The sequence below is a fragment of the Saccostrea echinata genome, unplaced genomic scaffold (assembly GCF_033153115.1).
Source record: "Saccostrea echinata isolate AGI-Se365-2 ecotype Australia unplaced genomic scaffold, CSIRO_AGI_Sech_v1 ptg000058l, whole genome shotgun sequence".
NCBI classification, from domain to species: Eukaryota; Metazoa; Mollusca; class Bivalvia; order Ostreida; family Ostreidae; genus Saccostrea; species Saccostrea echinata.
Window position 1 is genome coordinate 3,288,921 of NW_026889807.1, and position 25,062 is coordinate 3,313,982.

The 25,062-nt window shown below is 32.8% G+C and overlaps 1 long non-coding RNA gene and 1 pseudogene across 1 annotated transcript; both read right to left on the bottom strand.

The window, feature by feature from the left end:
• Nucleotides 1-4,997: 4,997 nt before the first annotated feature.
• Nucleotides 4,998-7,399, bottom strand: LOC133174421 (uncharacterized). Its single transcript, XR_009719138.1, has 3 exons — nt 7,320-7,399; nt 6,181-6,226; nt 4,998-5,055 (listed from the first exon to the last, which is right to left on the bottom strand). It is a non-coding gene; the product is annotated as an uncharacterized LOC133174421 (long non-coding RNA).
• A 10,541-nt stretch (nt 7,400-17,940) lies between these two features.
• LOC133174555 (uncharacterized) lies at nt 17,941-21,985 on the bottom strand (annotated as a pseudogene).
• Nucleotides 21,986-25,062: the final 3,077 nt, after the last annotated feature.

Consider the following 25,062-nt stretch of genomic DNA (forward strand, 5'->3'; position numbering starts at 1 on the left):
TAAATCATGTCATGCGTATATACCGACTTACTATGTGATGAAGAAGTTGGACAATGTTTTGTGTTCTTCGAATAGATAGCTAGCCCTGTAATCAATGATTTTTAAAAAAAAAATATCTTAAAGAAATATCTGCTTTAATCTACATGAATTCTAGAGCAAGTTATATTTTCAAATTCCATTTACTTTTGTTACAAAATGGACCTTCAAAACCTCCAGCACATCCAATTAAACATGTCCCATTTATTGGATGACATTGAACTGCTTCAATGCAATGCCAACATCGGAAGGTACAACCCTCTCAATAAAATCCTTCATCATATTCTGATTTTTTTTTTAATAAGGAATATTAGTCAAAAGAGAAAATAGTCTATTATGCATCAGTTTGCAATTACAAGAAATCCATTGAATTTTTTAAGTTAAAATGAATCTCACATTCTTTTTTTCTTAAAAGCAAGACCAGCTGACAAATTCAAACAATTCTTACAAGCTGAAGTGAAAATTTAGAGAAATCAAATTATTATCCAGCGCCTTCAGAGTGAATAGATAACGATACAGATTGCCCTCATACAAAACTCGACAATTTGGTTCGTAGATATTAAATTTTAAAAAGAAAAAAAAAATGTGTGCTACTTCATGATAATAGATATGAAATAGTACGAACAAGACACAAGACACACATATTTTTAAAAATGTTAAAATAATTAGTTTCAATAGATTGCAGCTAGGTTACGGCTGCATTTTATTATCAAACTAACTTGATAATGTGTAGATAGCTGTACGAAGTACAGTTACGTGCTATAATGAGTGGTCCAGCCTCTCGAAAAAATCAAAAGTTCAACGATATCAAATTCACTATAAATTCTGAGTTTTTAAACACGTATAACTACATGTAGTATTCCTACCTTTCTGAAAAGTACTGGGAGCTAGTTGTGCATTGATTATTTATTATGTAATATAACATTACACCAGTGCATATTACATCTAATGTCCTGAGTTTACAGAAAGACGGCTAAATTTTACAATTTACAATTACAATTCCTGAGCATAAGGAAGTTGCTTCCAGCTATTCTGATATATAGGAATTTGTCTCAAACAGAACAGAATAAATTATATAGCGGAGAGATACCCGTGTATCGTTGAACTTTTACGATCTTTGTAGTAGTACATATATGTTCTAATTTTAAACCTTACAAACAACTGATGCAAGTGATGCCGCTTTGGCCGAACTCAGCAGACCCGGTATATACAAGTACAAATATCACAATTCACATTCGTGAAAACTAATGTTAAAAAATTTTCAAATTATATTTATTTTCTCTGAATATATTAAGGCGAATATTTTCTGGGAGTCCCTAACCTAGCTGCGATTTTACATCAACTTCAAAAATTGCCACGAATTCAGATACCAAAAGACATTTTATTTGTTTTTAAGGTATTCCGTCTTCATGGAAAACCTTATTATTCGCATTTACCTTCTCTATGAATTCTGGGCTTTTTATCTTATAAAAATTCGACTCCTCTCCAGCATTTTTGCGAGCATTGTCACGTGGTCACGGACCCCAACACACAACAGAGGCATTCCTTTTATGCTTATAACCAACATGGTACAGTCCTGCTTCACAGGTTATGTTGGTAAAATCAGAATTTGAAAACTTGCATACTCATCTTGGAAATAATAGAGTTAAACACCAAAAACTCAGTGTTGAATGATAGTTTGTCACGAATTATACTTTTAAATGCAGATTTACAAAATTAATAAACATTTCTAGCCTTGAATTCTATGAGCGTGTGAAAATAAGTCATCTTTCTCAGATAGTACAGTACCGTACTACTGTCTTAAGTACTGTTTAAGAAAGAGGGTTGATTTTCACACGTTCGGATGTGTGATATGTTGTCCTTTCAAACGGCAAAAATGAGAACTTTTAATCAAAGGTGAAAGGCAACATACAGTGACCATTCGAACACTTAAGTGAAGGTACGGTAAATTTGAATCCCCTTTCAGTTTTCATTATGTATTTTTTCTCATTATCTAAAGCTCTCGAATATCTTGAAGTTTTCGATGACCTCCATGCTATCATCAATTTACAGTCAGACACAGCTTTCATTGGCTGTCCATGCCTATTCAATCGATCATTAACTGTTCAAAAATCTTTCAGTTGTCATTTAAAAATCAATTATTTACCTATTACTGGTACTTCATTTATTTATTCTTTACGATTATTTAGATAATGTAATTTTGAAACATCTCCGACACTTTGATAATTCTCGTTTCTTTAGTAAATTGCTCATAAATTGATTAATTTTTTTTTTTAAATTTCATTTTATTTATTACGTGTCTGAATTAATTATTACTTATAGATAAGATCAGTAATGCTTACCATTTAATTCAAGAAAATTAAAAGCAATGTCTCATCAATAAGGTAAACAAAACGTTTCAGTGTTAACAAACACATGTCCTTTTAACTTATAAAAATAACTCTTTTACTTAACACAATGTCCTCCGTTCAAAGAAAGATCATCTATAGATATTTTATTATTGAAATTTGAACGTACGAATATAATGCTTTATGTACAACAATGATTATTTTCAATATATATATATATATATATATATATATATATATATATATATATATATATATATATATATATATATATATATATATATATATATATAAAGCACTAAAAATGACCAACGACACGAACAATAATAATTGTCAAATTTTCGGGACAACCTGTCCCTTCCTCAGGACAAAGAAAAAAGTTAAGAAGTCATAAAAACAAAGGAAATAGAGAAGCAAAAACACAACTAGCACTACTACTAAACTACCAAACACTAAATATTTACAATGTTACATGTTTAATTTGGAGTTTATAAACAGTTGTGTACAAAGAAATCCGGAGCGCTATGAATTGCGTCCGGTCTATCGGGTGTAGTCTGGTGAAGTGTGATTTACATAATTGAACGAATTAATTATCGCTAATTAATTACGGCCAACAGTAAATCGTACATTGTCTTATTCTCTCAAAATAGCGTAACTCTACATGATAAAAAGAAATTAAAGAAAGATAATATGGAAGGACAATTTTGAAATATGAATTTGGATATTTTATAAATTTGGAAATCGGAAAAAAGAAATAAACAAAAATGTGAGCTGTAAATATTTGGGTAGTTTGTTCCAGGATTACTAATACGAATTAACGGTAAAGTTTACACTATATAGAGAGAATGAACTTGTTTGTTACAATCCGGGATTGGGTCTAGTTCACGTTCATCCTGGTGAAGTCATTAAGTTTGTTAATACCATTAGGGCGGAATGACTTCAGCCTGTGCATCCAGAACAGGGGATGAACAGATGCCTTATATCAGGAACAAAGCGGTCTCCTTAAGTCCCACTTATGCAAGAGAGGCTACAATGCCCGCACCGTACAAACTGCTATTGATGAGATGGCGGGACATGACAGGCAAAACCTATTACGCTACAAGGAAAAAGACAATAGCGGCAGGGTCCCTCTGGTAACCACATACCATCCCGTCCTTAAGAACCTCAGCGGTATCTTTCAAAAGAATCTGCCAATTCTCCACTCAAATAAACGAATGGCAGAGGTCTTTAAGGAGCCCCCATTGGCTGCATACAGACGCCCGAGGAACCTGAAGGACATGGTAGTAAGAACCAGATTGGACAATCTATTACCTAACGGGGGCTTTAAAACTTGCTCTGACAGAATATGTCTTCTCTGTAAGTACAGCTCTGACACAGACAGTTTTAACAGCCCCGTTACAGGCCGCAGCTACAAAATATTAGGGAATTTGTCCTGTCAAACAGACAACTGCATTTATCTCATCAGTTGCAAAGTTTGCTCCAAACAGTATGTTGGTGAAACAGGAGATCTCCGCAGGAGGGTCAATAATCACTGTTCTACCATTAGGACCAAAAAACTCAATGAACCCGTTGGGGAACATTTCAACCTTGAAGGTCACAAATGGGAGGACATGACAGTAGTGGTTATTGACCATAATCCAAGATGGACAGACGCGCAGAGAAAAGGCAAGGAAAAGTTCTGGATGCACAGGCTGAAGTCATTCCGCCCTAATGGTATTAACAAACTTAATGACTTCGCCAGGATGAACGTGAACTAGACCCAATCCCGGATTGTAACAAACAAGTTCATTCTCTCTATATAGTGTAAACTTTACCGTTAATTCGTATTAGTAATCCTGGAACAACCTACCCAAATATTTACAGCTCACATTTTTGTTTATTTCTTTTTTCCGATTTCCAAATTTATAAAATATCCCAATTCATATTTCAAAATTGTCCTTCCATATTATCTTTCTTTAATTTCTTTTTATCATGTAGAGTTACGCTATTTTGAGAGAATAAGACAATGTACGATTTACTGTTGGCCGTAATTAATTAGCGATAATTAATTCGTTCAATTATGTAAATCACACTTCACCAGACTACACCCGATAGACCGGACGCAATTCATAGCGCTCCGGATTTCTTTGTTCACAACTGTTTATAAACTCCAAATTAAACATGTAACATTGTAAATATTTAGTGTTTGGTAGTTTAGTAGTAGTGCTAGTTGTGTTTTTGCTTCTCTATTTCCTTTGTTTTTATGACTTCTTAACTTTTTTCTTTGTCCTGAGGAAGGGACAGGTTGTCCCGAAAATTTGACAATTATTATTGTTCGTGTCGTTGGTCATTTTTAGTGCTTTATATAAATTTCCATCCGTGACCTTGTATCTACTTAGTAGATCCGACACTTAGGATATACAGTGTTGTTGGTTTTTAGTGCTTTATATATATATATATATATATATATATATATATATATATATATATATATATATATATATATATATATATATATATATATGATGCCATATACAAATTTCTTTGATAATTTAGTTCCTTCTTTTTTTATTACTTAGACATTGTAATTATAATTTTTTTAAGATTAGGAAGTTAAGCCTGGCAGATTAAAAGCTCTGATTATCTTTAAGCCCTTTTTCGAAATCCAGGTCGTCTACGATTCCAGAAGGAACTGAAAGAAGAAAACAGTATTAAATCTTTAATGAAAAATTTGAAGATAACAAACAGTGATCGACCCATAAAAAGTTACAAAATATACAATTAATTATAGAGGGCATTAAAAGCAATTTCCCTGAAACTCAAAAGCTCTAATCAGTTGCCTAAGAGGAGTAAACATCCCCTGTTGACCGGTCACACCGGCCGTGATATCTATTTATTGATCATTTTTATTAATCCCCTTGCTTACAAAATAAACATACCTCTTAATTGTACATGTTTTTAACTTGTAAGAAATGTTAAAGGGAGAACTGGAAAATGCATCCAAGTTTCTGCATCTGGAGAAGTGTACATACTTTCTTCTAAAATATTTTATGTCCTTTTAAAAAAGTAGATTCTGATCAGATGGTATTTAATATTTTAGTTTGGTTTATAACTACATACATTACTTCAGCTTGGCTCAGGAAAAATTTGGACAATTGCACCAAAAAGGTAATATTTCTCACTTTCAAAAAAAAAAAATTATTTCTATGAAGGACAGTAATGTAAGTAAAGATGCAACATGTAAGAAGCAGTAAGAAGTCTGGTAAAACCCCAAAGGCTGAAGACTCAGATGTCAAAATGTCTGCAATATTTCTGTTTCGAGAAAAGAAACTATCCTTAGTTCTCTTGAAAAACATGTCTGTACCTTCACAAGTAGTGGTTAATTCTGATATTATTTCTGCATATCGATCGGTCGAGAGAGAGAGAGAGAGAGAGAGAGAGAGAGAGAGAGAGAGAGTTTGTTTTCTATTCAGTCAATGAGTTAAACACACATCGATATTTGTCAAGTGTGTTGTAATTTGTTGAATGTAATCCATGCATTTTTCTGTACTCCTTAGGCCCGCTTGGCAATTACTTAAAAATCTGGTGCAGAAAGCGAAATTAAAGTAAGACACTTCACTGAAAGGTAACAGAAAGTTTCCTGGAACGTGATGGATAAGCATCGCTCTGTCATCTTCCAAGACATTTCAGTGATCATTCAGTTGACTGAAAGGTGCAGTTTTATCCTGTGATTGAGACTTTTGAAAGACTTAATACAATTACTTTTGATTTCTTTTGAAACTAACAAGACATTAAAAAAATCTTAAAGTTTCCTTACCGCGAAGGTCTCGAAGTCTTTGTATCCGACTGTTGGTTTTCAAGCGCTAAAAAATATCAAAAGAATTAGATCACGCTTCTAGCAACTGTTGACTGATAAAAGAGCTAATTTGATTAAAAATTACACATAATTGTATAACACTAGAATTAAGATAAGGATGCAACAACTGTAGAAAAGTGTTTTAAAACTTTTTCTGTGTTTATAAGAATTTATAAGAAATTTATGAGAATATTTTTATATTTATAAGAATTAATAGACAATAGGAAGATATGGTACTGTATAATATATACAGTAAACGTGTTACTTCAATTATCTATATATGTACTGTATGTTGAAGGTTTGTCCATTAATTCATACTTATCAACAAAATATTTCTTCATGTAAACCGAAGTCTTCATAAGAGACGTAAGACACATAACCTAATTATCAACGTCACAATCTTTGCTAATGTTGATGCTGCATGTTAAAATTATTAGTTAAGGTTTGTATTTTTGTGCAAATTATTGAGCTTCAGAATTTATTGTAAAAATTTTAACAGATCACAGTTCAGTTTATAGTTAGGGATTTTTTGAACATTATTTTTACTATTATTTTGCGTAATTGGTAATAAAAATTTTATCAATAATCCATTTTTCTAATCTTAGTTTTCTTGTGACATGAAAGTTGTGTGTGTGTGTGTGTGTGTGTGTGTGTGTGTGTTCGGTATGAGAAAGATATGATTATGAAGCGTTTTTTACAATGAACTGAAGCAAGTTTCCTCTTTCAATATTCTTAGTTTATGATGAAAATGAGAGGTTTCAGTTTCGGCATCAATTTTAAAAAAAATGATTGATGTTTTTTTTTTATCGAAATAATCTTTAAGTCCTGTTCCTCCTTAAATGTATTAACAGCTTATCTCTTACAAAGAAGCATTCAAATGCCGCTTTGAAATAAAACATTACTGCGTTTTAAAGGAAATTTAAACACATTTAAACACACAGTGTACTATTCTGTAACTTTGATAATTCTACTTTTTAGATTTAATTAAAAAATGTTAAATTGAGCTTCAACAAAATTGAGAGAGAGAGAGAGAGTGATCGAGAGAGAGAGAGAGAGAGAGAGAGAGAGAGAGAGAGATTAAATGCATGGTTTGCTTTTACTTTGCAGATCCATTCTTCCTTTTCCATTTTTCACTTCCACTATTTTCAGTGGCTCTGTCATTTGCAGAAGCATCACAAACTGAAAAGTTAATAAAATCATTATTTATGATTGATTTTTTTTATAAACAGGTCTTAGGAAACGCCAATTGGATGTGTGTTAAGTTTTATTTTTCTGGCGGAAAAGCAGTAAACAGTAAAGTCACTTTGTCCGAACCCAGCAGAGACCAAATATATACATATGCAAATAGTTGAATTCCTTTTCATCAAAATTCATGCTGTTTAAAAAAAATATCAACAGTATACTCATTTTTCTGAATATTTAAAGGCGTTTTTCCTATGGGCGTCCTTAACCTAGCTGCCTTTTAAAGGCTAATTTAACGAACAATGATGGATTGACGAAAGGAAAAAATTCGATGCAATTTATGGACAGAGGTTTGTATAAATACGCTATGAAACGATTGATTTGCAGATTAACTATTCCAAATCTTTATTATGAAATTCTAAAACAGACCTTTCGGGCAATTGTATAAGAGTTTGAAAACACAAAAAAAGAAAAGAAAAAAAAAACATATGAAACAGGACATGTGTTTATTAGGAAATGGTAACAAAGAAATAGATTGAGAATTCTAATCAAAGCTCATGCATTTATACAGAGAGCTACTTTCATGCTGCATGCACTAGTGATGACTTATAGCTGATTAGTGTCTGTTTGCATGATAAAATGATTTCATTGTTGCTTTTCAATTGATATGCACAAATTAAGTGAAATTTGATTTAATTTAAAATATATATATATATATATATATATTTGTAAGAAAGCCAGATGATAAATTTGATGAAGAAACGTACATTAAGGCAGTTTACTTACCATTAAGCAGATGTATAGATAACGCATCGTGGACATTCTGCTTGAGAGTGGATGGTAAGCATAGGAACGATAGCTTCATTTATACGTTACGGTTCTGAAATAGAAATGCGATTAAATTACAAATCGTGTGCAATAAACACAAAAAGAAAAGTTGAAATTAGAAATTTGACAAACGATTGGTCCACTCTGTCAATAATGTGTGATATCAGTCCACAAAGAAACATCTGTTTTATTTAAAATTAGCAAAATAATTTCACAAATAGTTTTAATAAAGAAAACAGATAGCATGAATTAAGAAAAGAGATAGTTCTGGAGACAGATGTACAATCTTTTTCAAAACACTCCAAAAAAAGATGAATTAATATCCGTAAACAACGAGAAGAACACTGGATTAGAAAACTAGGCACGGCATTTCCAAATGGTAACAAAGACAATGTTGACAGTGTCGGGAAACCAGCAGCCCACACTGTAGTAATGTGAATGTATTGGAACCTTTGAACAGAGAGACGTAAGCCTAGTCATGGACATCGGTCCTACTATAAACCTATTATACTCCATGTCTCCTTTAATTCACTACTACAGTCCTTGAAACATTCTACTTTCCCATTTTTCCCTTCGCTCACCGTTCGTTCACCGTTCGTTCAGCGCGCGTTCTCCGCTCTCCGTTCACAGTTTTCCGTTCAGCGTTCACCGTGCGCTCGTGTTCACCGTTCACAAAGCGTTCAGCGTTCGTTCACTTTTCGTTCACCTTGCGTTCAGCGTTCACTCATCGTTCATTCTTCACTGTCATTCGAAAATGCAAAGTGCAAGGACTTCTCTTTTTAAAGGGAAAACGGGCGTGAAAGTAACGGTTCACTGGTTTAAAGTATTATTTTCTAGAAAAAAAAAATATTTCCAATCTTTATTATTTTTTTTTTATCTTAACTGTTGATTATTTATTGAATTTATCTTTAAAATAAATGTTGTTTGAAATATATTCAATTCGTACTATACTACATATACAAGAGTAAGTTAAAAAACGGCAACATACATGCACGGATACTGCGCTGCAACATACATGCACGGATACTGCGCTGCAACATTTTGATATTATGTCAAAGACCACAAATCATTGAGAGATGATAATGCAGGTCGCTTTATTAACCAACTGCTGAATAATCACCAAAATACTCATTTCTAACACTTTTTTCGTTTTGTTACTATAGAAATACATGTACATATTACAACTATTTCTGAGAATTATAGATAGTATTACGGATTAAATTTCTGCGGCGCAATGTACATTAATAGTGTGGTTAAAATATTATTTATTTCAATTGTTATACACTAAAATACACTAAAAAATAGATAAATAAAAACAGCAAGTTTTTGCTGGAGCTTGAAGGGTTTCAGGATTTCTTCTTTACAAATATATTCAAAGTTTACTCTATTGTAAGAGAGAGAAAAAAATCCTTCATCACTGTAACTGTACATACATGTATGTTTACCATTCGATATAGTTAAGAGACACCCCCCCCCCCCCCCCACCCTTCCCGAATCTACCACTTCGTCAGTATTTTCGAATTCAGTATATTTTAGTTCACATTAAAAAGGAAGTCAATGTATTTTGTGCCGTAAAAATTTCAGCCTATAAATATTCATGTTTTTGGGAAAAAAAACATGACCTTTTTCCATAACTTTTGATTAATTAATGCAAGGGCTTTCATATCTCAATTTCTATTTCTTGTGACAAGCATTCCCTTGGACACTGTTAATCTGCCCTTGACCTTAACTTTTGACTTGAGTATAAAAAAAAAAATTAACATTTGCCATACTTTTCAACATTTAGTCCTAGCGGTTTCTATTTCACAGTTATACTCCCTGAGACGAGATCTTTCTTTGGGTAACATAACTTTTTTTCTTTTGACTTTGACCTTGTTGGAGTTGGATTCGGATTTTTTAGAAACTTAAAGCTTTGCCATAAGCTGCAATACCGTGGCATCAGTGTTTCACAACCACTCGTTCAATATATCTTTCAATATCCAAACTGGACAAAAACATTCACAATGAATCCTTAAATCATTGTGTTGAACCCAATAAATTATGTTGATCCGATCTATGGTCTGAAAGAACATAAGAACATGCCTGAACTTATTCAGCCAATAACTCACAGATTGGGATTTTTCTTAACCAGTGCGTGTTATGGCCTTGATGAAAGGTATTTGGATGAGTTTGGATGAGAAATATAAATTAGTTACCGTCTTTTTTCTAGTGAAACATTGCTGGTATCACGCAGAGTGTGACAAGGCCTTAACTCAAGTTCGAGGTCACTAAGAATAAGATGTATTGACTGTATGTATGGACTGTAAGAAATGTGTGAACTTGAGAAGTCAGTAATACACAGATGGGGTTTCCTCATAACAAGAGTGTGTCATGGCTTTTACGCTTTTACAACGTTGTTTTGACAAGTTCAAGGTCAAGTACATTTTACTATAAAGTGAAACATTGCTAGTTGATACCCCTTACAAGATTGCTTATAACCTTAGAATAGGGCATGACCCTGACTCAAGGTCACTTCTTCATAATAATGAGCTTTATAAAAACGATATTGTTACAAGCCTTGTCTGCTAAAACCATTACATATTGATCATCAATTTCTCTCATTCTTTAATCACCTTCCATTTAGTGAAAACGGAAGGATAGATGGTTCACCGTTTGCCTTTAGATTTCCGTTTACGATTCTTTAATATGTTAATAATACATTTAATCCATTTTGACAGGGTGTTCAGATCTTCTTTTTCCCTAATTAGCCCAAGGTTTGAAATAATCTTCGGCAGAATTCAAAATAGAAATGACGTTCTATCGCCAACTAAAAGCCTGGTACTCTCTGTATTTAGAACCTTTTACGATGATTGATTTTAGAATATTCAAATTGATTATTTAATTTTTTTTTTCTACAACATGCAATATAATCAATCTCCGAAGCAACCAGGTTTCTCAGTAAATGAAGGGTTGTTATTTTTACTGTACACTTTTGATAAAAATGAATGATTGTTTATTTTTTTAAAATACAAAGTTATGACATTTTTTTACGACAAAATTTAGTAGAATGCATTTATGAATAGTTAAATAATAAGATTAATTTCTATAATGAAGTATGCTTCTTTATTCTGTGTTTACAAATGAGAGAAACGTTATTGTTGTTTAATTTGCATTAAAAAAAATGGAATAAATGTTGTAAATAACTTGAAAAATATCATTTTTTTCTGTCTAGTGGATGAATTGTTAAATATATTGTATAAATCTGAAATAACATTTTTCGTATATGAAGACTGCATCATTTTATGATGAAAAAAGAAAAACCTAAGAAAAGACAGCAAAGCATTTTTTCAGTGACAGCTTGTTTTGTCATTTCTTTCTTTCCACCTCAGCTTTGTTTAACAGTGGAAGCAGTTAATGACACCCCTCTCGTCCTCATTCTCCAATCCCAGTAAGGTATACATACAGCTAAGCTTCTTCTTTCTAATTATAGAATATATGTGGTTACTCTTTTATTTTACCTAAAGCTTCAAGTACAACATTAACCGCTGAGCCTATAAGCCTTCGTCATATACAGCTTAGGGGGGAAACAGGGCTTTAAGAAAATTAAGTAACTACATATTGCCTTTAGTGACACAGATTTAAGTCTATTTCTATCAATTCATTTTTAGTTGACAAATAATACATGTACATAATATAACGGGTAAGTGATGTTAATCAAGTAATAATGTTTAATCTTAAAAAGTATTTTATTTTGATATTTCAATAAGATCATCAATACCATCCAAGAACGAAAACATTGCAATGTTCCGAGATAAAATAACTTCTCAGTCAATGAAAAAGTTAGAACATTGCTTTAAAAAAACCGGTACATTATTAGTCCCCTACCGGTGAAACCGGAGGGGACTATAGGTTTCCTCTGAGTATGTCCGTCCGTCTGTCTGTCTGTTCCTCTGTCTGTCTGTCCCACTTGGTTTTCCACACTTTTTTCTAAACGCTTGCAGATATTGAGCTGATTTTTGTTATAAGAGTGTATCTTGATGAGTTACAGATCAAGTTTGCATTTCATTCCGCTTCAATGATTTTTGACGGAATTACGACCTTTTCAATTTTTCAGTTTTTTCCGCAATTTTTTTCTAAACGCTTGAAGATATTGGGCTGATTTTTGGCATGTGACTTTACCTTGATGAGTTAGAGATCAAGTTCGCATTTCGTTCTGCTTCATTGATTTTTGATGGAATTGTGGCGTTTTCAATTTTTAACCGGAACCAGATTACAATTGCCGGTAGGTAACTAGTATTGCTAATGCAAAACTCTCAGAATGCTTTTTTATATAAATATTCTTTCTTAATTACTGATAACATCCATATCAGTAGTATATATAGTAAAAAAAAAATCACCTAGATTTAATTATCCTTCTCAAAATATCAAGTATACTTTGTCTCTGTTGTATCCTTTATTTCGAGTTCAAAAATATATATCTAATCAACGTAGGAATGAAAATGAATATTGTTTCTCCTTGAACGATGGAATAGTTCTTCATTTAAAACTCTTACACAATGGGTATGGAGGCTAATTTATAAGATATTCAAAAGGTAACAAGAAGGTAAAATGAAGGACAAAATATCAAATGTCAAGAACGTACGGTTTCGATAAAAATTTGGCCCTTATTTTTTTTTCATTTTTATTATTATTTTTTTTTAAATATGAAATTGTTGTGGGTAATGACTCATGCTTTCTGAATTGCTTAAACTTCATACAGTAAGATCATGCAGATTGCTTTTTTTATATGACCTCCTATATGCCAATGATGACGTCATTAACATGTATTTTTTCCCAGAATTTCCTCAAAAAGTTTGCAGAAGGAATCAATTTCAGACAATATACGGCACATGAATCGACCACAAAGAAATATGATTACATATCCTAAAATTGATGTTAGCGATGGCTGTGGACACTCTTTTAAGTAATAGAGAGGCCCTTCCTTTTGAAAACTTAGAAATATAACAAATTAATGACGTCATACTTCCAGAACAGTCCTCCTTTATGCCAAATTCTTTCATGATTTATCACATTCATATCTTCATTATATTAAATCATACTAAAAAAAGCATTCTGAAAAAAAAAAAATCAAATTTGAAGTGCATAATAAAGCCAAAACCGTACATTCTTCTTTCAAACCTTTATTTTTCAGTTTTATGCAAATATTCAGTAATTGTATGGCACACTTTCTTTCAGAAAACAAAAAGCACAATCTTACCTATCTACCAATTTTATGTATTCCATGCACTAGTATCCGATTGCATCTTGTGTATTAAAATCACGGATAGGCAAGTTTGTACTCCAAGTTTCCTAAAGTGAAGAGTATTTCAAATATGACAAGATCCTATCAGAGTTGAGGAAATTCGGTAAAATGTACTTCTTTGGCACCATCTTCAAACCCCCGCGTACACTTTTAACAAAAATTTTACAAAAGAAAACCTACAACTTAGACCAAAATGTAATTTTATGAATAACTTTCTAATTTAATTTCATTTTGAAATGGCTTTAAACTGTTAATATAAAGAATTTAGAACGATTTTTTATGCAAGCAATTTTTAACAGAACCGTTCATTTTGCAAGATTTTACAATCTACTTAACTTTTTGGTCTTAGTCGTAAGTTCTTTAGTGAACGCGTAATGGGCCAAATTCGACCGTTACCATACCTAGTCCTTTTAAAGAAATTTTGAACAATTTATGTGAGTGTAAAACATTTTTAGAGAAAAACATAATAAGAATAGTCTTTGGTTAATAACAAACTTGCATGTGTCTTTTTCAATACGTAAGTTTCGAGATTTTCTCCCTCGGTGCGCTCTTACGTTACGGAGGGGAGTGTAGTTTCGGCGTTAACTGCCAGGTGGGATAATTATTGATGTTGGATACTTTACCTCTACTTTACCTTTAACGTTTCCTTACAGTTAATTCTTTTTAAAGAATACAAAGTCCAGAAGCTCTCGCTTTTTGTAGCGAACTACCTTCATCAATCAGAGATTTTTTTTTCTTCTCTTTTCACTACCCCGCTCTTTATTCCCTCAATAGTTTTTGTCTGAAGCATGTCATTGTGTATCGACGTTAAAAGCGATAGTTCACAGTCAACACAGGTTCTTTTGCATCTGATTGAATAAAATGCCCCTCTCCCAAAACCACAACCAACACCAACAACACCAACAACAACAACACCAACAACAACACCAACAACAACACCAACACCACCACGAAGAAAAAAAAAAAAAAAAGAAATATTACGCTCACGATAAAATGAAGCCCTTGACGTCCCCCTCTCTTTGTGCTTGTTAAGGCGGGACATTTTTTTTAACATTTCTCCACAGCTTCAAACAAAATTAGATGTATAACACTGCCTGCATTGACTCATATTACTATGCATAAACCTCTATATATGCATTTAAGGCTCATATTTGTAAAAAGTGATGTTAAATAGATATAAAATATATATGAATTTGGAGGAGATTTATAAGCAGAATTTGATTGTGGCATATATATGTTTAGAAATAATCATATGAAAACGCTCTTTATATATTTTTTTTTTCAAATTGTGCATCATAAGGGTTAGGGTTGGGCTAGAAATTGGAATCAAATTCTGTCTACACATGTATATATGAAAAAATCTTTAAAACAAGTCCACCATTAAGCAGAGCACCCAAACGCAAAAGAGCACATCTCGAAATGGCCTGTTTCTTAGACAGCATCCACTACTTACTATTCACTTACGATTCATATCAAAACATAAGCAAACAGAGGTTTGTAAGTTGCAATATAATACAAAATATTTATAGACTGATATTGATTGTTATTCATGTACACGGGAAAAAAAAAATTCAACATCAGTTAATTATCATCATAACGTGAAGCGGTTAGTTGAAGGGCTCTCGGGATCGCTGTTGCTTAACTTGCCTGAAAATAGAAATTTAGGGAAACTACCATATCCATAGAATAGATAGTCCGGCAAAGCAGTTTAATATATGTGTATAATACTGTTCTCTACAATTGCAATCACAAAACACGTTTTATTTCAAAGAATACAATTCGGAAAAAAGGAGAGGGAAAACTGTATCCAGTAGGGTCATTTTATTTTCACAGATAAACAGTAGATATATATTGCAATTTTTTTTTTTCTACAAGCCTATTTGGCAACTTTGGAAAAAAAAATATAGTCGCAACTGATCATGGGCTGCAATCTTCGCTGTTATTTATTACAAAATGGACGATTACATAATATGTTATTTTAACCCTCAACCCGCCCCCCCCCCCTCCTTTTTCCTTTTTCAAATCATGAATATTTATTTATCAAAAAGTTCGTTCTGGAAAACCTTTTTTTTTCAAGTATTTAAATGAAGCAGACTTTAGCAATTTCCTGCTTTCTGATAATTTTATCAATAAAACCGGTTCTACCCTATAACCTTTTAATGAGTAAACCAGGAGCGTCTTGAATTTAAATCACAATAACATTAAGAGGAGAATTAAGGAAGGCAGCGGATTGAACACCCAGCTTGGTCACACATATTCTTAAAATCGACAGTCACCCGTTCACCTAGAGTTATTGAAATCCATCAAATTATCTTTCAATTTCCGAAGCTGCCCTACGCAACTACATAAGCCTGCTTGAGGCTTTAAATTGCACTCAAGAAACACAAATCATGGCCTTTCGAGCTAGGTTGCAAGATCAGTTGACCTTCTGCCGTCCATATTTCAGAAAGAAAAAAAAAGAATTAGATAGATGTCAGAATCAATATAGTGGTCCCAGCTGACAAAGCAGGTAACAAAATAGGATTTGTTGCTGAGACTCACTATTACAGTTGCAATTTAGAGGAACAAAGAATCAATTCTACAAGTGGAAATATAACTTTTACTTTTTTAGATTCCTTTAAATGGAGGGGATTTTTCAAAATCATGTCAGTTTTAACATCGATTCTCTGTAAGGACCAGAATTGCTTGGCCACTAATATGTAGTAGATATTAAACAATTGATTTTAAATTAAAGTATACATGTATGTTTTTTTTTTTTTTTTTTTTTTTTTTTTTTTTTTTTTTTTTTATCCTAGGGGATAAGTTGAAGATGATTATTTCAAGTATCACTTTTCAATCCTATTTAAAATTCTTCTTGATTGGTCAGACACATTACATAATGGTCAACCTCTGGTGTAAAGAGAAATCATGGAAACATCAAGCCTAGCTGTTTCTATTGTCTACAGCATTGCTACATGACAGCTATTTTCTACATTTTGTTTATCTCTAAATACACATTTTGGATAATAATTAAATGTAGATTCTTGCTTGGTTTCGAAGTTAAAAATACTGAAAACGGAATAAACCCCCACTCTACTTTCATAAAAGGAAACTAATATCATTATGGTGTTTTTAAAATTTCAGGTGATTTTTTTCTTGAATTGCCTGTATTTCTTGAGAGACATCTTGAAATACAGGGTAAAAATGACCATTTTTAAAACGGAAGAATTTGGACATCTTTGAACCATTAATTGAAGAATTTGCAGTGACTTGTAGATTTTTTTTTTAATTGTGATATATAATGCTTGATTTGTTCTATTCATATAATGTATGAATTATCTCAAAATAATAAAGATGATTAGACCACATGAAATCAAGTATATAGCATTTTATGCTTGAAATGAGAGTAAATGGGACAAAAATCTATATAAGTCCGTTACAATGGCAACCACGGTAGTAACCTTAATTTTGAATGTTGATTATGTCATAATGTATGGGTATTAAGGGGTTAGGGAATTTTATCCATTGAAATCAGGCTTTTTTAACATAACCAGATTTTCAAATACGCATGAAAATGGATAAATGACCCTTACATATTTTCGTATGTTTACCTTATGTTAAATTCAACATATATGATTGATAAAGTACAGGTGTACATAAAATTTTATTTGTAATCTCATTTGAAATTGGTAAAAAAGTTGACCACTTTTGCTGTTTTTTGTCTGTAAACATGCCTCACCCCCCCCCCCCCCCAGTGAAACAATAAAAGCTTTGGTACGAATTTGTGAAATAACAATTCATAATACCTGTAAAAAGGATTTTTTGTTTCACGGGGGGGATGCTTTAAAAATGATTTCCGTTTTCCGATGATTTCTATAGTAAAAAACACAAGTTTTACCAAGATACAACCTCACTTTTTCATGAATTTTACTGAATCAAAAGGAAGCAAATATTGATGAAAATGTTCAAAGCGTTAATCATTTATTTGTATGAATAGGGCGCTGCTGGGAAATGGATGTAAAAGAAGGAAATTACTCATTTACACTTTAAAAGGTGTTATATTATTTATGATCTGCTTCATGTTTTTGTTAACCAAAAAAATATATGAGCCAGTGTATGAGAAAAGGGGTCTTATGACATAAAAATCACAAAATCAGATTTTTGCTGATTCTTGTAGAATAAAACGCAAGGAATCAGAATATATAAGTTTTAATAGTATATCTTAATGATAAGTGCTTCATTTTATGGTTACAAAAGAGTGCAAAAATGGCTAAAACGTCATAATCCTGTATTTTGACGTCAAAAACGTCATATATCAACCCCGGTGAAGTTACGGTTTTAATGAACAGAGTACTATTTAAAATTGTTTTTCTTTTGCATTAATTCTATTTTTCAAAAAATGTTTAACAATCAATATTTGTTGTTTGTGAAATAAACAAAATATGGCATTTGTCACATTTTTAATGGAAAATAAATAGCCTAGGTAAGCTATTCTTCAGTCTGGGCTGGAGGGCATAATTCATCTTGACATCTTGGACGTACATACGGTCTGACCTTCTTATAAAGATACTGAGCTCTTTCTCTAGACATTCCGAGGGGTGCAAGTTCCCTAGGAAAATTTCCCGGAATCTGCTGAAGTCCATCTGGTTTTGATATTTTGATTTTTTTCTCGGCCGAATCACTATTTTCTTTTACAAATACAAATCCTGGAAAGTCCACATGAAATCGGAAAGAGTGGTATTTTGAAATACCAGGTAATGAGTTGAAAAAACGGCCCAAAAACTCTTTCCAACCGTAGTATTTCCATGTAGACTCTCTTCCGTTGTCGTAGAGAATACCTTTGTTTGTTGTTGAAGAATGATCAAAAACTCTCTGAAGTTCACTCATACTATCACAGTCTGTGCGACGGAACAGCTTTTTTGCCCTTGCAAAACCTGCGTCAATCAGACATCGTGTATGACCAACTACCTGCATCAGGTAAGTAATTTGATGATGCAAACCAGTAATCACTCGCCATGCAAAGTACGCAATCAAAAACTTGTTCTTGTTTTGACCTGAAAATACAGGAACAATAATTTACTAGAGAATGTTGTATTTATCTTTAAATGGCATTTTATCTTGATGTAAGTGAAACGTACAAATACTTTTTTTTATTCATGCACACAAACATGATTCAAACCCAAATGAAAATTAACAAATACTGTCCGTATACTGCTTAAAATTCTCGCCATTTAGTTTCAAATATACAAGCCCCTAGGTTGCCTTCATACAGAGTCAATATGTCATAAATTATAATATCCCCCCCACCCCCCACCCCCACCCCCGGAAATTAACATTAGAGATTTAATATTCTAAAGGCGGAATATTTATTAAAAAAAAATTATAAATGGTACTGCAACAAAATAATATATTAGATTCTTTGTGTTTAAAAAACTTACAACGCATCAATGAGATGAGGTGCTGTTGTAAAACTGCTTTCTTTTGCTTAGTAATATTTCTACATTTAATATTGTACACTGGATTAAAAGATTATTACACATAATCGTGATACGGTTTACGGTTATAAACAGAGAGAGAGAGTGTGTGTGTGTACCTGCACAATTATCAGCATGTATCAAGCACTCTTTTTCTCCATAACCATAGTTGCCAAGGCCATGATGCACCAAGGAAATAACAGTATCTGGACCATGCGAATGCGTTCCATGCAGTCCAAGTGTTTCATTTTTACCCGATCAAGTAGTTATATTGCATAGGTTTGTCGTCAACTCGAAAACCAAATATGCGTACTTTCTTTAAAGTAAGAAAATATAGGGGTCCCATCTGACGTGCATGATGAGGCAAAGCAACACTTTGGCTAAAATCAAACGTATAGTGAACTTTAGTCATATCAGAGGATAACGGTTGGTTATGGTGTTCCTGGCAATCGATATCTTGTAATTCTTCCAGCGAATCTTTAACCAGTTTTTTGTAGAGATATCTTTCCTTCTGTGCTATATCGATGTGATTTTGAAATTCTCTTAAGGCCTCTAATTTGTCTTCTTCTGATCTTGCATCAAGTACCCTCTTCCTCAGCAATTCACATTTATGACAAACATCAAATCGAGGACCGCATATTTTAATATGTGAACAGCAGGAGTTCCATATATTTGTAAATGTGTGGTACTCTACTTTCCTTACATCATCTGTATCACATGCCGACTTGTACTGGCCATGAATAGCTTTCTTCGTCGAATTACAAGGAAGAAAAATGGGAGGCTCATCATCCCTACCTCTAGGGGCTGCAGGCTGAGGGAGGCCGTGTTCCTCGGCGTAGCCCAAAATGAAATTTACCACTCTCTGTACATCGTCAAAACTGACTGCATGCTTCGGCTTCCTTCCATGATTTCCATGTCGTCTAGGGACGGCCCCATTTGCTGAATAATGTTTCAAGAGATTAGAGAGAGACTTTTTCCCGACATCAAATAAACACTGGAAAGTCGATCTGCAAATTTTCACATTTCTAAAACTGTAGTGGTACGAGTTCCGGACTCTTGATCCTTTTCGAGTGACAGATGACCCGGCAATGCTAATAGAACCCATGATGTATAAATCTTTTACATCTTTTTCCATTTCTCTAACATTAAATACATGGTCAAGAATTACGGAATTCTCAAACTTTGAAAAGCAACGCTGACCACATTTACAATTTTGTTTAATGTCATTCAGTTCTGAAGGGGTGTCATTTTCATTTTCACTCTCACAGTCAGACAATTCATTTCCTGATTGAGAGAGAACAAAATTGCGTATTCGGTCTAATCTATTCGGATCAGAGGGTGTATCGTCCTGATCGCTTGTTGAACGATCTTCCTCAAAATCTGAGTGTGAATTGGCAGCTGATTCCAACCCAAAGTGTGTACTGAAAAGATCATCTAGTTCCTAAAAATTAAAAGACTATTAAATCTTTGAAATCGACGAAATATAATAAATTACTTGATTTATTTAACGAATCTATCCCCTAAATGTACTTCATGTTCATTTATAATTATTAAATGTATTAGTCCTATATAAATGACATAGAATTAAATTTGAAAGATCCACTTTGATTTTAAATAGTAGAATTTTGCAAAAAATGTATGGTTTTCTTATTATTATAATTTTTTTTTTTAATTTCTATTCTTTTAATCTTGATTTGTGTTCAACTATTTAAAACTGGAGAAAAGAATATGATTTACTTTTTAATTCGTATATACTCTCTTTCTCTAATTTTATTTATTTATCTTCATTATTATTTTTATTTATTTGATTTTTGTAGACTTTATCTAGTCTGTCCGTCAATATTCTGAGAGTTATGACGACTCTGATGCTAAGCACCACGTAAACAGAGGGAAATTTAAAATATCTATTGGACGTTTTTATTCATTAATGTACATGTAACTATTTAAAGAAAGTTCAAGGATTAATTTAAAGCAATTTGTAAACGTAAAATTGAAAATACTGTACAAAACGTAATTGTGTGTTAAAATCTTAATATATAACATCTAATCTGAAAGTTATAGTTCTGTAAGAAATCCAAACACTCGTCCGACTAGTTACCATATATGTGAACATTTATTGTGCCGGTGACTTGTTTTCCTTCTTTTTATAATAACGTGGATATGGACTAAAAGTTATTTATAAGTAAATTCCTTGTAGTGATTTTAAACATCACTTGTAAAACTGCATTGTTCGGTAATAAACTTATAAAACAATACACACGCGCACATTGCAGTGTGCGCGTGTGTATTGTTTTCTCAGTTTATTACCGAACAATGCAGTTTTACAAGTGATGTGAGAAATTACTTCAACGCATCATAGCTGCATTATTCTAACAGGGGCGTAGCTTGACTTTAAATACATTCTATAGAGTCAAAAAAGAGTCAAACCATAGGGTCCGGGGTTATGGGCCCCCAGTAGGTCCAAAAGTTAAACAGAGCCCTGGTAGGCGTTTAGTGGACTGACCCCCCCCCCCCCCCCCCCGGGCAGAAAATGGATTTAGGGGTTTTAAAATGCAAATATCATACTTGTCCTGCACAGAATTTTCGTCAACTTTACCAATTTCATAGCGTGGATATGATACTATACATTATATATGAAAGTATTTAAAAGCTCACCGACCTCGGATTTCTGGTGATGTTAAAAAGTTAATCAATATGTTTACTAAAACTGTAACGCATTTTCAGATGAATACACATTTTATCAAACTTAGTTTTTATTTCGTCAAAACTATAATTGTCAAACATTCATCGATTTTTAATATTTTCCCATCACTACCTGCCTGGAGTTTTTCGGTAAAGGAGGTAGAGCCCGATCTTGATGATATGAACGTACATTAAAGATTTGCTGATAATATTACAAAATATTTTCTGCAATGTATTGTTATTTATGGGAGGGGGTGATGGCAGTTACCTTATTGCCACAATGGAAGCTACGCCCCTGTCTGACCGAGAAAATAAGACTCACATGCTCATGTTGATTCATTTTTTGCAGTTCATTTCGGATTTAATCTTATATTTATTTCCTTGGTATTAAATTAATATATTGATGTTTCATAAAACTTTTAATACGTGTTATCTATAGCAGCTATACAATATCTTATTCCATGCCGGTCTTTATAGCTGTACGTAGCGTCAGTAGGTTACATAATCGATCTTAATAATTGTTGACTAAATTGTACATACATGTGTAAAATTATCTTAAATAAATACCTGAAATTCAGAATTGACCTCATCCATGATCACATGATGGTGGTGACTACTATGGTCAACTGATAACGTTCAATAGCGTAGGTAATCTATTTCCACTTTGAAATGGAGCGTCTTTGAAAATGCAGACGTCGTGCAATATTCTGACGTTTATGACGTTTTCTGTGCATTATGACGTTATGTCATAAGACCCCTTTTCTCATACACTGGCTCATATATATTTTTACGCAAACTTTCAGGATAAACGTTCAACAAAATGGAGCGAAGTGCCATGCATATCGAAAAATTGTGTTATACTACTAGAAAATGATCTATTTTGCCCTCTTTAGTGTGTGTATGCTATATAGGCTAATAATTTCAATGTGAGATTTTTGCTAATTGGAGAAATTTTACATAAAGTATACTTTAATCTGAAATGAAATATCAAAGAAAATTTTGTTAAAATTGAGATTTAATTTTTCACCTTCGTGTTTGTCGCACTAAAAGGCATTTCGCACGCCTTGTTCGCCCATCTTTTTTTTTTTCTTAAAAAATATTCTACGTACCGTATATACTCGCCTATAAGTCGGTTCGCGTATATTGATTGATTGATTGTGTGCTGTTTTACGTCCCGTTCGAGAATTTTTCACTCATTTAGAGACGTCACCATAAACCGGTGAAGGGCTTCAGATTTAGACCTTTAAATCGGGACTCAGGGCCAATGACCAGTGATGGTTCTTTATCGTGCCAACGCCAACCGTGACACGGGGCCTCGGTTTTTAAGGTCTAGCAAATTTCACTTCAAAGTGCCGAGCGCTTGGCGAAGGAACAGTTGCTACCTTTCTTATCGAATTAGGTCAGTCGCGGCCATGATTGGAACACACGACCTTCTGATCCGGTCCTCGTATAAGTCTGTTAATTTTTTTAAGATTTATTTGGAAGAATTAGCCGATGAACCGCTTATAAGTCGGTGCAGTTTTTGCTAGAATCTGTAAAAAAATTTGATTAATAATCTCTTGTATTTACCAGAGTTTCAAAGTATATTCTGTGGTAAAACATCGATATTTGATCTTTTAATAATAATTTAAACAAATACAAGATCATTTAAGTCTATAAGTATTGCCTTATGTGCATATGGTACAATTTGATCTTCATTACCTGAATTAGATTAATTTCCGATCTTTACATTATTATCGTTGGATTGTTCGATTTTACTATATTCTTCTTGCAAGATTTTTTTTTATAATTTTCTAGGACTCGCCTATAAGTCGAACTTTGACTTTTGACTTAAATTTAACTCCCAAAAATCATACTTATAGGCGAGTATTTACGGTACGTTAGATGCAGTATATTGTATAACTTCTAAGATCATTCTTTAACAGGCAAATAATATTAAAGCACAGCTTCTTTTGAAATCATTCTAGAAAAATAAAGTTATCATTGTACGAATATTGTAGATGAAGGCCTTAATACTTTAAGCACGTTACCTCCATTTCAGTTTAAGTGTTTAAATATAGCTTAAGCATGTAGTTAAACACATTGGATATTGAATTTCATACAAACAAATCGTGCAGGGGAATTCTGAAATTAAAAAGATGCCTTTAATAAAACGTAATCCATGGATAACCTTCCATTTTATTTAATGATGTGGTTTCTGGACTATTTTTAAATGTAATAGGAACACGTGGGCAAAAGGAATATGCAATTTATTTTCATTACGGACTAATCTTACATAACTTTTGGAAACATCTGCCACTTTCAGCTTTCTACACGTAGTAATGTTGTAAAGTATATTGGAGAGACGGTATTAGAAAAGAGCAAATTTAGCCCTGAACATAATCTACTCTAAGCTAAATATGATGTTCTTTAATATAGAGCTTCATTGATGCACGTTTGATGGCAGATTTTGATTAGATTTTTAGCATGTATGAGACAACAATGTGAATGATTCGAACAATATCTTAAATTTTTTATTTCCATTTGGCCTGAGCGACATTTTTTTTTTTTCATTGCACCTGATCCCACTTCTGGGTTTTAGGGGTCCGTGTTTGTTCTGCTCCGTTCCCTAACAAAAAAAAAAATACTATAGTTAACTATAGTTTACTATAATTAACTATAGTAAATCAAAGTGACATAATTATCACTATAGTGAATCAACGTTTTCAAAGTGATCACTATAGTGTCATAGTAAAAAAAAATGCTGCTAGAATTCTGGTACCCGGTCATCCATTTTTTTTTCAACACATCTTTAGTTCGGGATTCTAGGAGCACATTTCGAGTATTGCAGAGTTTCTATTTGTAGAAACATTTTGTTTCAAAGTATCCAGAGTATTTTTGTTCTTGTGCATTTTTTTATTCACGAATGACTGGTATTAGTTAACAACTTCTTTATTAAGCGGTTAAATTGATTGATAATAAATCAGCATACGTAGTTAACAAACTTGATTTCTTATGACTCACAAACAATATTCATGGTATTTGCTTCTAAACCCCGTCCCCGTTTAAGGAAGCTCTAAACATTAACAAAAAGTGATTTATTAACTTGGACGGACGGACATGAGTAACAACAAAATACCCGAACTTTCCTTTGAAAGTGCGGTTTTAAAAATTGTATACTACAATTATAACTACTGTTACTCCATAGACATAGTTATATACAAGACTATGAACCATAAATATCAAAAAGAATACTAATTTAACAGTAATTGGTAAACCAAACTATTGTTAAATGAGGCAGCAAGCAAGCTAAGTAAGGGGGATGCTAACAGTTTTTAACAGCAGTTATTCACTGACCTCGTTTAACAAAATATCAGGTACAAACCGTCTCCTAAACAATCACGAGGAATGCTTAGCAATAGCTAAACGCTACATTGC